Genomic DNA, 15,687 nt, shown 5'->3' on the forward strand with positions numbered 1-15,687 from the left:
AGTCCAAACTAGAATACTATTTGGTAATTGGGTCATATCTCGAGTTCTAGATGTCCAAATGACCTTAATTTTTTGGATAGATTTAGTAAGACATAGGCCTACAACTTTCATATGGAGTCCATGATTTAAAAAGGCCGTTTTCAAGTCCAAATTATAGCAACAACGGAGAAGTCCGAATCTGTATTGCAGCCCAGATACTATTCAGTGTTCAGCCCATATCTTGAGTTCTAGAAGTCCAAATGACCTCAATTTTTTTTCCTGAAAAGATAAGATAATTTCCTATAACTTTCATGAGTATAGGTGGTTCTAGCTTTAATGCTAGCAATAATGTGTTATTCATACAAGAAGATAAAGATTTTTACTAAGTCAATAGTTGGCCACCCACTAAACAATTAGTCATCAAATCAATAGTTTCAAATTTTGGCCTATAAAAGGAGGCATTTGCCATGCATTTAGGGGCTGGGTTGTTTAGATCAAGAACTTGCTCTTGCTCTCTCTTTTTATATTTTTTTTGTAATTCTTAAGTATTGCTTTCATTAATATCTTGTTTATGCTTTTCATTTCCTTTCCTTTACTTAGTTAATTTGTATCTTATTTATGTTCTTATTTTATTTATTTATGTTTCTCTTCTTCATTATATTTAGCTAAGTTTATTATGTCAAGGTGAAAAGGTTACACTAATGGTGTAAGAATAAGTATAGTGTAAACTCAACATGGACCTTAATGTTTAATATTAACATGTCTTATCTTTTTATCTTACTAATTCTTAATACCTTGCTTGTTAAATGGCTAATCTAGATTTGTGTTGTATAACACTTGGTACAACAAATGCTTGGCATTCTCATAGCCCAACCATATGGTATTACCTACACCTGTGCTATGAAAGGAACTTGATTTTGTTGTTAACATAAGTTAACATCATGAATTCCTAACAATATTTAAAAGTTTGGTGTTACTTGAAAAAGATAATTAATATGATCATGTTAACAATTTATAATGAGCTATTAATGACAAATCATCAGATTGGAACCTCCTTTGTGTGTGGTTTCCAGTTGAATAATAAGAGTTTATACTATACTTGTTTGAAATACCATTAGTGGATCCTCTAGCCTTGACATTTGTTTTTATCATTGTTTAATCATTACATTAATCTTCCATCTCAAAGTTCTCATCAACTTCTTTATTATTATTATTGTTATTGTTGTTGTTGTATTATTGTTGTCTATAATTTATACAATTAACCTCCCTGTGATTTGACTCCGGTCTTGCTGGGTTATTTATTACTTCAACACTCCTGCACTTAGGAGAAGACATCAATCTTTTGGTCGTGTCAAGTTTTTGGCGTCGTTGCCGGGGAGGTAAATTCTTATACAAATTATAATATTTATTTTATTTTCTCTTTTCACTTTTCTTGTATCTAACTTTGTTTCTTTTGTTTTGTTTTCTTCTTACTTTTATTCTCTTTCTACACGTGCATGAGTGTTTGGTCACGTACATTAAGTGGTAGACTTTAGAGGGTATCCTAATCATTTTCAAAAAATATGGCTGAAGAACATAACTAGTCACTTTATAATGAAAATAACCATGTTAGAACACTTAGAGACCATATGAATCCCACAAGAACAAGTGCACCCTCATGCATAGTTTTCCCTCTTGATGCATCTCATTTTAATTTTAAGCCAGACATTATTCAACTTTTACCTTCTTTTCATGACTTAGATCCAGAAAATCCATACTTGCATTTGAGAGAATTTGAAGAAGTTTGTAACACCTATAATGACTTAAATTGTAGCATGAATACCATTAGATTAAAACTTTTTCCTTTTTCATTAAAAGATAAAGCTAAAACATGGCTACAAAATCTTAGGTCAGGATCCATTCGTGCTTGGGATGAAATGCAACAATAATTTTTAAAGAAGTTTTTTCCATCTCACATAACCAACTCTTTCAAAAGACAAATCACCACTTTCACTCAAAAATCAGGTGAAACATTTTATCGATGTTGGGATAGGTATCGATACTTGCTTAATACTTGCCCTCATCATGGTTTTGAAACATGGAGATTGGTTTCACAATTTTATGAAGGGTTAACACCTAAAGATAGGCAAATGGTTGAATTGATGTGTAATGGAACCTTTGAAGATAAAGACCCTAATGAAGCAATGGAGTACCTAGACTTGCTAGCTAAAAATGTGCAAAATTAGGACACTACAGGCACTTATGAGGCATTAAGTAAAACCCAACCTCATACATCTAGTTGAGATATGTATAATGATTAGTACTTAAAAGTGCATGTTTATCAAGGTTTTATATCATCATTTTGCACTTGAAGTATCAATAACTCCTTAACTAAAGCATGTTTTATAATAACAAGTTTGATACTATAAGATACCTTAATTTATGGTAAATGCTCATTTTAAATGCAGGCCTATCACATAAATCATTCTCAGGTATAACAACGCCACGTACTGAGTATTATTATTATTATTACTATTACTAGTACTACTATTGTTATTATTGTTGTTATTGTTGTTATTGTTGTGTTGTTATTTATAATTTATACAATTAATCTCTCTGTGGTTCGACCCCGATCTTGCCGGGTTATTTATTACTTCGACACTCCTGCATTTGGGAGAAGACATCAAGCTTTTGGTCGTGTCATATAACCTTAGGGAAGATCATGACCTCCAAGCAAAGTTTGTATCTTTAGCTAGAAAAGTCAATGCACTAGAATTGAAAAAGAGTAGTCAATTATAATCTGTTCAAGATATTATGTGTTAAATCTGTGAAACATATGAACATGCAACCAATGATTGCCCAACTTTGCCTTTTTTCAAGGAATGTCTCTATGAACAAGCCCATGCTTTAAATAGTTTTCAAAGGCCCAATCATAATCCATACTTGCAAACATACAACCCTCGTTGGAGAAACCACCCAAATTTAAGTTGGAAGAGTGATAATAATAATGCATAAACTTCACAGCCACCGTTTCAAGCACACCATAATTTTCAAAATTCTCATCATTTTCAGAAAATATGGTCGAAGAAGATAATCAATCGCTTCATAATGAGAATAATGAGAATAACCATATGAGAACACTTAGAGACCATATGAATCCCACAAGAACAAGTGCACCCTCATGCATAGTTTTCCCTCCTGATGCATCTCATTTTAATTTTAAGCCAGGCATTATTCAACTTTTACCTTCTTTTCATGGTTTAGACCTAGAAAATCCATACTTGCATTTAAGGGAATTTGAGGAGGTCTGTAATACCTATAATGACTCAAATTGTAGCATGAACACCATTCGATTAAAGCTTTTTTCCTTTTTCATTAAAAGATAAAGCTAAAACATGGCTACAAAATTTGAGACCAGGATCTATTCGTGCTTGGGATGAAATGCAACAACAATTTTTAAAGAAGTTTTTTTCCGTCTCACAGAACAAACTCTTTCAAAAGACAAATCATCACTTTCACTCAAAAACTAGGAGAAACATTTTACCAATGTTGGGATAGGTATCGAGATTTGCTTAATACTTGCCCTCATCATGGTTTTGAAACATGGAGATTGGTTTCACATTTTTATGAAGGTTTAACACCTAGAGATAGGCAAATGGTTGAATTGATGTGCAATGGAACCTTTGAAGATAAAGACCCTAATGAAGCAATGGAGTACCTAGACTTGCTAGCCGAAAATGCTCAAAATTGGGACACCACAGGTACTTATGAGGCACCAAGTAAAACTCAACCTCATACATCTAGTGGAGGTATGCACAACCTTAGGGAAGATCATGACCTCCAAGCCAAGTTTGCATCTTTAGCTAGAAAAGTCGAAGCACTTGAATTGAAAAAGAGTGGTCAATTAAAATCTGTTCAAGACATTGTGTGTCAAATCTGTGAAACCAAGGAACACTCAACAAATGATTGTCCAACTTTGCCTTCTTTTAAGGAATGCCTCCATGAACAAGCCCATGCTTTAAACAGTTTCCAAAGACCCAACCATAACCCATACTCCCAAACGTATAACCCTAGTTGGAGAAATCACCCAAATTTCAGTTGGAAGAGTGATAGCAACAATGCACAAACTTCACAACCACCGTTTCAAGCCCACCATAATTTTCAAAATTCTCATGGATATGCACCTCCTTATGCTCCACCTCCTAGAAGAAATTTTGATGAAACATTGCATGCATTCATTGAAAAGCAGGAGACAATCAACACTCAACTTGCTCAAAGCATGATAGATTTTAAAGATGCTCTTGTAAAATTAACATCTGCTCTCAGTTTCCAAGATAAAGGTAAGTTTCCATCTCAACCACAGCAAAATCCAAAGGGGCAATACAATGCAAACGCGAGTAGTTCTGGAAGCCAACACATGGATCAAGTCAAATCAGTCATCACTCTTCGTAATGGTAAGGTTATTGAAAAACCCATTCTTGAACCTTGTGAGAAAGATGATGAGTCTATCTCTGAGGGGAAGGAAGGGGTTAAACCTGAACATTGCAAATAAAAGGCTGATTCCCCGCCAGCACTTCCATTTTCTCATGCCATGACCAAACAAAGGAAAGTCAATCACAACTTTGAAATCTTTGAAATTTTCAAACAGGTAAGGATCAATATACCTTTGTTGGATGCTATTAAACAGGTTCCCTCCTATGCTAAATTTTTGAAAGATCTGTGCACTGTAAAGAGAAAACTGAATGTGAAAAAGAAAGCCTTTTTAGCCGAACAAGTAAGTGCCATTCTTCAAAACAATAATGCTTTGAAATATAAAGACCCTGGTTGTCCTACAATTTCTTGCTTTATTGGAGAACATAAAATTGAAAGAGCCTTACTTGATCTTGGAGCTAGTGTGAATTTACTTCCATATTCAGTTTTTCAAAGTCTCAATCTAGGTGAGTTAAAACCAACCTCTGTAACTCTTTTACTTGCTGATAGATCTGTAAAAGTGCCTAGAGGAATAGTTGAGGATGTGTTAGTACAAGTTGATAAATTCATTTACCCTGTGGATTTTATTGTCTTGGACACGCAACCAGTTGAAGCATGTAATTCATTTCCTATTATTTTAGGACGTCCGTTTCTTGCAACTTCTAATGCATTGATTAATTGTAGGAATGGACTCATGAAGTTATCTTTTGGAAACATGACATTGGAGATGAATATTTTTAACATTTGCAAGCAACCTGGAGATGATAATGATTTACAAGAAGTAGATCTTATTGAAGAATTAGTTCATGATCAACTTGAATCTACTTTGAGTAAAATTGAGTTGGATGAATATGAAGATTTGCAAATGATTTATTCTCAGGAAGAAATCATGGATGAAAAAGGCACCAAAAATATTAATGCCGATCTTTTGTCAAGAGTGACAACAGATTTGACATTTGACATCCCACCAATCGATGATTACTCTCCTGACGAATCCTTACTTTCTCATAGTTCAATGCCTTGGTTTGCTAAAAATATCAATTTTCTTGCTTCAGGAGATTTGCCAGCTCACTGGAGTACTGAAGACAGAGGAAAGTTTTTGAACGAAGTGAAGAACTTTTACTTAGATGACCCTTACTTATTCAAAAATTATCCTGATCAAATATTTCAAAGATGCATTCCCGACAATGAGGTAAGTAATGTCATTAAACTTTGTCATTCTGAAGCATGTGGGAGTCAATTCTCATCAAGAGAGACGACTGCAAAAGTCTTACAAAATGAATTTTATTGGCCCACCATGTTCAAGGACACACATGCATTCTGCAAAACTTGTGAAAATGGTCAAAAAGTTGATACTGGTCAAAAAGTTTTGCTTTATAATTCTCAACTCCATTTATTTCCTGAAAAACTAAGATCAAGATGGAGCGGTCCATTTATTTTGAAACATGTGTATCCTTATGGGGCCCTTGATATTGAGAATCCAAAGAATGACAATGTTTTGAAGGTAAATGAACATCGTTTAAAAGCTTACTTTGATGAGTTTCCTAGTGAAAATGAATCCATTGGTTTGAATAACCTTATTGATAAAGGTTGATTATTTTGTTTTTCTCACATTTTTTTTGTTGCTTTTTAGTGTGACTTTTGTTTTGCTAGTCTCTCACCCCGGTCAAATGGCGGATAACGGTACTCCGTGACATAAGTCGGTTCTTTCAGTTTCCCAAATAACTAATATCTGTATATATTTGTACAATTCTTAGCTCTTTCTCCCTTCTTTGAATCTCTTCTCCAATTCTCATTTGAGAAATGAACACCACTCTTGAAAAATTAAAAAAGTATTTTCTCGCTCTGCCTCAGAATGCGATTACAAAAATTTACCATGCTAGGTGTGCAAGATTGAGGTTGTTAATGAATCATGGAATTCCTAAAGATATTCGTTGGCTGATTGAAGCAAAGGTCCGATTATCAGGTGAGTCCTCCAATTCTTTCATTTCACACATGCCTGGAACAGGTAAAAGCACTTTTGCAAAGAAACGTCGTGCAAAACGACTGAAAGTCTGTCACAGATGTGCCAGATGGACTTGTAATGTGACATGTCGTTCTTTAGAAATGGTATCTGTAAACCGTGAAGATAAAATACAATTCATTAAGGATGGCCTGAGTAAGGGGTCTTTAGATAATCTTTATTGACCCTTGAGACGCATCCTAGTGGAGATGTGCATCGTGTAATTCATGATTTATGGCCACAATTCCACAAAGAACATGATCGACTTAGTCTTGGGAATCTGACTAAAAAAGACCCTGTTTGCCAGTTTTTAAGAAAACTGGATGGGAAGCCTATCCCCGACCCATAGAGGGCGTTTAAGCCGTTTTTGGACGTAAAACCAAGGGAAGATGTGAGCCACAATCACAACTACCTGTACATACACATGCTTTTTCAAAATAAATAATTAATAAAGAGAGAGAGAGAGAGAGAGAGAGAGAGAGAGAGAGAGAGAGAGAGAGAGAGAGAATGAGACTATAGTTGGCCTACATATAAGTGGTATGATTGCATTTTCCATTTTTCATCTATAAATTCTTCTCTTCCTTCCCTTCATTTTTACTCATCCCATACATTCATCAAATATAGAAGTGTGTAGAAATGGCAGGTTTCTCAAGTCATCACATAAAAAATATTTGTGTTTTCGGTGGATCCAGTCCTGGGAAAGAAAAAGAGTTTTTAGAATCAGCAAATCATCTTGGTCGGGTACTAGCTGAGAGAAAGATTCATTTAGTGTATGGGGGAGGTAGCCTTGGGTTAATATGAGGTGTGTCAATGGCTGCATTTTTGGGAGGCAGTCAAGTTTTGGGGGTTGTCCCCAAAGCTTTAGCAAATGGGGACATCATTGGAAAAACAATTGGAGAAGAACTACAGGTCCCAACAATGTCTGACCGACTGAATACCATGTTTAACCATGCTGATGCCTTCATTGCCTTACCAGGTGGTCTGGGCACATTGGAAGAGATCTTTCATATTTCATCTTGGGCCCAACTGCACATTCACCATAAACCTATAGGTTTGTTAAATGTTAATGGTTTTTATAATAAGCTGCTGTCTTTCCTTGATCAAGCTGTGGAACAGGAATTTCTAACATCTTCGGCACGACAAATCATAATCTCTGCTGCTACTGCTGAACAATTGATTGACCAACTACAATCTTTCATCCCTGTCATTGATCCCTGCATGAGTCGCCTAGATTGGTCAACTAAGGAAAGCCGTAAAAAGCTTAGATTAGATGTGAGCCTTCATCTGTGAAACCTTGTGTCTTTTGTGTTATTAATAGCATATTATTTTGTTTTGTTACTTCTTATATTTGTTTAAGTGTGTTTCAGGTTTGTCATTGTTCGCTGTTTCAGGTGATGTCTTCTATACTCTATCTTTCTACCTTAGGACATTGAGGACAATGTCTCGTTTTGGTTGGGGGGAGAGGGTAGTAGTTAAAAAAAAAAAAAAAAACTAACCAACTAACTGTTGTTGTTTTTAAAAAACCATTTGGCAAAACTGTTATTACTAGGATGGCAGAGTAAAGAGGAGTTATTCTTGAGACGCATCGTAGTAAAAATTTTCTAATGGTTATTTGCAATATTCATAACAAGGCCTATTAGAATACTTCTTGAAATATTCAGGTTTACAAACTCTCGCATTGTTATCACTTGATTCTGCTCATATACTCATTTAACAAGTATTATTAAACCTTCATTTTCACACACACACTTTAACATATGATTGTGGGTTGCATATTGGATTATTACATTATTTATGTTCTTTTGTTAAAGGTAACAACTAAGGGAAAGGGATAGAATAAAATTTGCAAAAAAAAAAAAAAAAAAAGATAATATTGATGATAATAAAAACGTAGATAAGTTTGGTTTCGTAGCCTCCCTAACCTAAACAATTAAGCCCGAAGAGGTGTTTTAACACCTAATACCCTAAAGTCAACTGACTTGGGAGCTATTGGCCCAAAGCTTGTTACATGGGTTAAGGAGAAAAGCTTAAGGGAATAAAAAATTGCACTATCTACGTATCAGTATCTACAACCCAAGTTGTTAAGCTCGTAGGGGTGTCTCAACACCTAATGCCCTAAGACCAACTGGTCTGGGAGTCATTAGCTTAAAACTCGTTATATGGGTTAAAGATACATTATGTTGTATGTGTATATAAATAAAAATAAAAAAATAAAAGAAGAAGAAGAAAAAAAAAAGTAATAATAATAATAATCCCAACCCAAGGAAGTTCACCTTAAACATTTGAACATAATATTGTTTTCTTCCAACAAAAGCCCCATCATCTATGTTTTCATATATTGAGCACATAAAAAGAAGGTTTATTAATATCTTGTTTAAGAAGTATGAAGCAGTAATATAAATTTAATGAGAGTTTGTTTATCTGGATAGATTAATGGAAGTTGAATGCTGAATGCCTTGCTTTGTGAAACTTGCAAATTGTTTTTCTATTTTAACGCTTTAGATTACTAGGGACTAGTAATAAGCTGGTTGGGGGGGTGTGATTAGTACTTAAAAGTGCATGTTTATCAAGGTTTTATATCATCATTTTGCACTTGAAGTATCAATAACTCCTTAACTAAAGCATGTTTTATAATAACAAGTTTGATACTATAAGATACCTTAATTTATGGTAAATGCTCATTTTAAATGCAGGCCTATCACATAAATAAAAGGATTGATTGATGAGTTTAAGTATTGAAAGTGAAAGGACAAAGAGATGGCCAAACTTAGAAAAGAGATGCCGATGCAGTCCAAACCGGAACATTGCTCGGTAATTGGATCATATCTGGAGCTCTAGATCTCGGATTTAGGTCCATTTTATATGGATGGAAAGGTAAGACAAAGGCCTACAACTTTCATGGGAGCCCAAGATTTAAAAAGGCCGTTTTGAAGTCCAAACTGAAGGAACAACGAAGAAGTCCGAAGCTGTCCTGCAGCCCAGACACTATTTAGTGTTCAACCCATATCTTGAGTTCTAGAAGTTCAAATGACCTCATCTTTTTTTTGTTGGAAAGCTGAGACAATTTCCTAGAACATTCCTAAGGATTCTGGGCAAATTATGATGTTAGCAATGACGTCTTGTTCAGACAAGAAGATAAGGATTGTCACCAAGTCAAGATGTGGCCACCCACTCATCAATTAATTAACAAATCAATAGTTCCAAATTTTGGCCTATAAAAGGAGGCACTTACCATGTATTGAGGCATCTTGGTTTGCAGATCAAGATCATGCTCTTGCTTTCTCTCTTTGTATTGCTTATGTTTTGCTTTCATTAATATCAAGTTTATGCACTTAATTTCCTTTCCTTTACTTAGTTAACTTCTTTCTCATTTATGTTCTTATCTTGTTCATTTATGTTTCTTTCTTTCATTATGCTTAGCTAAGTTAATTATGTCAAGGTGAAAAGGGTACACTAATGGTGTAAGAATAAGTATAATATAAACTTAACATGGACCTTAATGTTGGATACTAACATGTTTTATATTTGTTATCTTGTTCACTTTTATTACTTTGCTTGTTAAATGGTTAATCTAGATTTATGTTGTATAACACTTGGTACAACAAATACTTGGTACTTTCATAGCCCATACTGTATGGTATAACCGACACCTGAGCTATGAAAGGAACTTGATTTGTTGTTAACATAAGTTATAATCATGAATGCCTGCCAACATTTACAAGTATTAGCTTTATTCGAATAAGATAACTAATGTAATCATGTTAACAATTTATAATATGATTGGAACCTCCTTTATGTGTGGTTTCCAATTGAGTAATAAGAGTTTATACTATACTTGTTTGAAGTACCATTAGTGGATCCTCTAACCTTGACATTTATTTTTATCGTTGTTTAATCCTTACATTAATCTTTCAACTCAAAGTTCTGATTAATTTCTTCCTTCTCTTCTTTATTATTGTTGTTGTTATTGTTGTTATTATTATTATTATTATTATTATTATCTGTTCATAAACTCAGTATATAGGCTGAAAACCTGTGACCCGATCTTTTAGATCATTCTCAGGTATAACAACGCCACGTACTGAGTATTATTATTATTATTACTATTACTAGTACTACTATTGTTATTATTGTTGTTATTGTTGTGTTGTTATTTATAATTTATACAATTAATCTCTCTGTGGTTCGACCCCGATCTTGCTGGGTTATTTATTACTTCGACACTCCTGCACTTGGGAGAAGACATCAAGCTTTTGGTCGTGTCATATAACCTTAGGGAAGATCATGACCTCCAAGCAAAGTTTGTATCTTTAGCTAGAAAGTCAATGTACTAGAATTGAAAAAGAGTAGTCAATTATAATCTGTTCAAGATATTATGTGTTAAATCTGTGAAACATATGAACATGCAACCAATGATTGCCCAACTTTGCCTTTTTTCAAGGAATGTCTCTATGAACAAGCCCATGCTTTAAATAGTTTTCAAAGGCCCAATCATAATCCATACTTGCAAACATACAACCCTGGTTGGAGAAACCACCCAAATTTAAGTTGGAAGAGTGATAATAATAATGCATAAACTTCACAGCCACCGTTTCAAGCACACCATAATTTTCAAAATTCTCATGGATATGCACCTCCTTATGCTCCACCTCTTAGAAGAAACTTGAGGAAACATCGCATTCATTCATTGAAAAGCAAAAGGCGATCAACACTCAACTTGCTTAAGGCATGATAGATTTTAAAGATACTATTGCAAAGTTAACATCTGCTCTTAGTTTTTAAGAGAAAGGTAAGTTTCCATCTCAAACACAACAAAATCCAAAGGAGCAATACAATACAAATGCAAGTAAGTGTTATCTTTCAGAACAATAATGCTTTGAAATATAAAGACCCTGGTTGTCCTACAATTTCTTGCTTTATTGGAGAACATAAAATTGAAAGAGCTTTACTTGATCTTGAAACTAGTGTGAATTTACTTCTATATTCGGTGTTTGAAAGTCTCAATCTAGATGAGTTAAAACCAACTTCTGTAACTCTTTTACTTATTGATAGATCTATAAAAGTACCTAGAGGAATAGTAAGGATGTGTTAGTACAAGTTGATAAATTCATTTACCCTATAGATTTTGTTGTTTTGGATATACAACCTGTTGAAGCATGTAATTCAATTCCTGTTATTTTAGGACGTCCATTTCTTGCAACTTTTAATGCATTGATTAATTGTAGGAATGGACTAATGAAGCTATCATTTGGAAACATGACATTGGAGATGAATATTTTCAACATTTGCAAGCAACCTGAAGATGATAATGATTTACAGGAAGTGGACTTTATTGAAAAATTAGTTCATGATCAATTTCAAACCACTTTCAGTAAAACTGAGATTGATGAACCTGACGATTTGCAAATGATCTATTTTCAAGAAGAATCAAAGTTAAAGAATTGGAGACTATAAAGTGAATAATTATCACCACGATCAATTGAGTCCATACCTTCAAGTGTTCAACCACCAAAACCTGATTTCAAACTGTTACCATTCAATTTTAAATTCTTATTTTTGGGAGAAAATGAAACATTTCCAAAAATAATCTCTTCCAAACTTAATGCACATCAAGAAGGTAAGCTATTACAGACTCTGAAAATGCACAAAAATGCATTAGGATGGACCATAGCTGACATAAAAGGAATTAGCCATTTGATGTGCACACACATTATTTATTTGAAGGAAAATGCTAAACCCTCTATAGAAATGCAACGAAGGCTTAATCTTAATATGAAAGAAGTAGTGAAAAATGAAGTCATTAAGCTTCTAGATAATGAAATCATTTATCCTATTTCTGACAGCAAATGGGTAAGTCCTACCTATGTTGTACCTAAAAAGTCTGGAGTCATTGTGATAACAAATGAGAAAAATGAGTTAATTCCAACTCGGACTATTACTGGTTGGCGCATGTGCATTGACTATAGGAAACTTAATTCAATGACTAGAAAAGATCATTTTCCTTTACCTTTCATGGATCAAATCCTAGAAAGAGTTGCTGGTCATGAATTTTATTGTTTCCTAGATGGCTATTCAGGTTACAACCAAATTGAAATTACATTGGAAGATCAAGAGAAGACTACTTTCACATGTCCATTTGGTACTTTTGCATATCAAAGAATGCCTTTTGGATTATGTAATGTACCAGCCACATTTCAAAGATGCATGCTTAGCATATTCAGTGATATGGTTGAATGCTTCCTTGAGATTTTTATGGATGATTTTTCTGTTTTTGGTGATTCATTTGATGATTGTTTAACTAAATTGGAAAAGGTTTTGAACAGGTGTGAAGAGAATAATCTTGTACTGAATTGGGAAAAATGTCACTTTATGATAACAAACGATATTGTACTTGGTCACATTGTTTCATCGAAATGAATTGAGGTTGCCAAATCTAAAATCGAGTTAATTGCTAACTTGTCAACACCAAAATCTGTTAAAGATGTTAGATCATTCTTAGGACATGCTGGTTTTTACAGAAGGTTCATCAAAGATATTAGTGTAATATCTAAACCATTATATAACCTTTTAACAGAGAAAAATGTTTATGAATGGACTAAACAATGTGAAAAAGCCTTTGTTAAACTTAAAAGCTTGCTTACTTCTGCTCCTGTCATTCAACCTCCTGATTGGTCATTACATTTCGAAATAATATGTGACGCTAGTGATTATGCCATGGGTGCTATCTTAGGACAAAGAAAAGATAAGAAACCTTATGTGATTTACTATGCAAGTAAAACTTTAAATAATGCTCAAATGAATTACACTACCACTGGAAAAGAATTACTTGTTGTAGTATTTGCACGTGACAAGTTCAGTTCTTATCTTATTGGCTCACCTGTTGTTGTTTTTAGTGATCATACAGTATTGAAATATCTTCTCTCTAAGAAAGATTCTAAGGCTAGATTGGTGCGGTGGATTTTGTTACTTCAAGAGTTTGATATCACAATCAAAGACAAGAAAGGCACTAAAAATGTTGTCGCAGATCAATTGTCAAGATTGACAACCGATTCAAGATTTGACATCACACCAATCGATGACTACTTTCCTGATGAATCTTTATTTTCTGTGTCTATAATGCCTTGGTTTGCTAATATTGTTAATTCTCTTGTTTCAAGATAATTGCTAGCTCATTAGAGTACCCAAGATAAAAGAAAGTTCTTAAACAAAGTGAAGAACTTTTATTGGGATGACCCTTATTTATTCAAATATTGTCCTGATCAAATATATTGAAGATGCATTCCTGACAATGAGGTAAGTAGTGTCATTAAATTTTATCATTCTGAAGCATATGGGGGTCATTTCTCATCAAGAAAGACAACTGCAAAAATCTTACAAAGTGGATTTTACTGGCCCACTATGTTCAAGGACTCACATGCATTCTACAAGACTTGTGAAAATTATCAAAAGTTGGAATCTATTTCAAAACGTCACATGATGCCTTTAAATCCTATTCTTGTCATTGAAATCTTTGACTGTTGGGGTATAGATATCATGGGTCCATTTCCTCCATCATTTGGTTTCTTATACATATTAATCACAGTAGATTATGTTTCAAAATGGATAAAGGCAATTCCAAGTCGAAACAATGATAACAAAACAGTGATACAGTTTTTAAAAGAAAATATTTTAAGTTGATTTAGAATCCCTCGAGCCATGATAAGTGATGGTGGAACACATTTCTACAACAAGCCATTTGAGTCTTTAATGAAAAAATATGGAATCACACACAAAGTTGCCACCCCTTATCACCCTTAGACGAGTGGACAGGTAGAACTTGCTAATAGGGAGATCAAATAGATTTTGGAGAAAACAGTGAACCCTAATCAGAAAGATTGGGCTTTAAAACTTAATGATGCACTTTGGGCTTATCAAACTGCTTATAAAACATCATTATGTATTTCACCTTATAAACTAGTCTATGGGAAACCTTGTCACTTGCCTGTAGAACTTGAACATAAAGTTTATTAGGCTATTAAAGCTTTCAATTCAAACCTTGATGATGCTAGTCAGATGTGAAAATTACAAATAAATGAGCTTGAGGAAATAAGAAATGATGCATATGAAAATTCAAGCATTCATAAAGCAAGAATCAAAGAGTTTCATGACAAGAAAATACTAAGAAAAACATTTAATGTTGGTAAAAAAGTCTTGCTTTATAATTCTCGACTTCATTTATTTCCTGGAAAACTAAGATCAAGATGGAGCGATCTTTTTATTGTGAAACTAAGGATTCATAATGGCAATGTTTTCAAGGTAAATGGACATCATTTGAAAGTTTACTTTGACAATTTTTCAGTTGAACATGGATCTATTGAATTGGGTGATCTTGTATATACATATTGATTCTTTTTCTCACATTGTTTTTATGTTTCTTTTTGGTGTGACTCTTGTTTTACTGGTCTCTCTCACCCTGGTTAAATGGCAGATAACTGTACTTCATGACTGTTAAGTCGATTCTTTCAATTTCCCATGATAACTGATATTTGTGTATATATTTGTGCAATTCTTTGCTCTCTCTCCTTTCTTTAAATCTCTCCTCTAATTCTCATTTGAAAATGGACACCACTCTTGAAAAATTGAAAAAGTATTTTCCTCTTTTGCCTCAGAATGCGATTACAAAAATTTACCGTGCTAGATGTGCAAGATTGAGGTTGTTAATGAATCATGGAATTCCTGAAGATATTCACTAGCTGATTGAAGCAAATGTCTGATTATCAGGTGAGTCCTTCAATTCTTTCATTTCATATATGCCTGGAACGTGTAAAAGCACTTTTGCAAAGAAACGTCGTGCAAAACGACTGAAAGTTTATCACAAGTGTGTGCTAGATGGACTTGTAATGCAACATGTTGTTCTTTAGGAATGGTATCTGTAAACCGTGAAGATAAAATACAATTCATTAAGGATGGCCTGAGTAAGGGGTCTTTAGATAATCTTCTATTGACTCTTGAGACGCACCCTAATGGAGATGTGCATCGTGCAATTCATGATTCATGGCCACAATTCCATAAAGAACATGCTAGACAGTCTTTGAAATTTGACTAAAAAAGACCCTGTTTGCCAGTTTTTAAGAAAACTGGATGGGAAGCCTATCCCCGACCCATAGAGGGCATTTAAGTCGTTCTTGGACGTAAAACCAAGGGAACATGTGAGCTATAATCACAACTACCTGTATATATATGCTTTTTCAAAATAAGTAAATAAATAAATAAATAGA

The 15,687-nt window shown here is 33.9% G+C and overlaps 1 pseudogene; it reads left to right on the top strand.

Moving 5' to 3' along the window:
• The first annotated feature begins 4,237 nt into the window (after window positions 1-4,237).
• Window positions 4,238-4,946, top strand: LOC140954506 (uncharacterized; annotated as a pseudogene).
• Window positions 4,947-15,687: the final 10,741 nt, after the last annotated feature.

The sequence above is a fragment of the Populus alba genome, chromosome 1 (assembly GCF_005239225.2).
Source record: "Populus alba chromosome 1, ASM523922v2, whole genome shotgun sequence".
Classification (NCBI taxonomy): Eukaryota; Viridiplantae; Streptophyta; class Magnoliopsida; order Malpighiales; family Salicaceae; genus Populus; species Populus alba.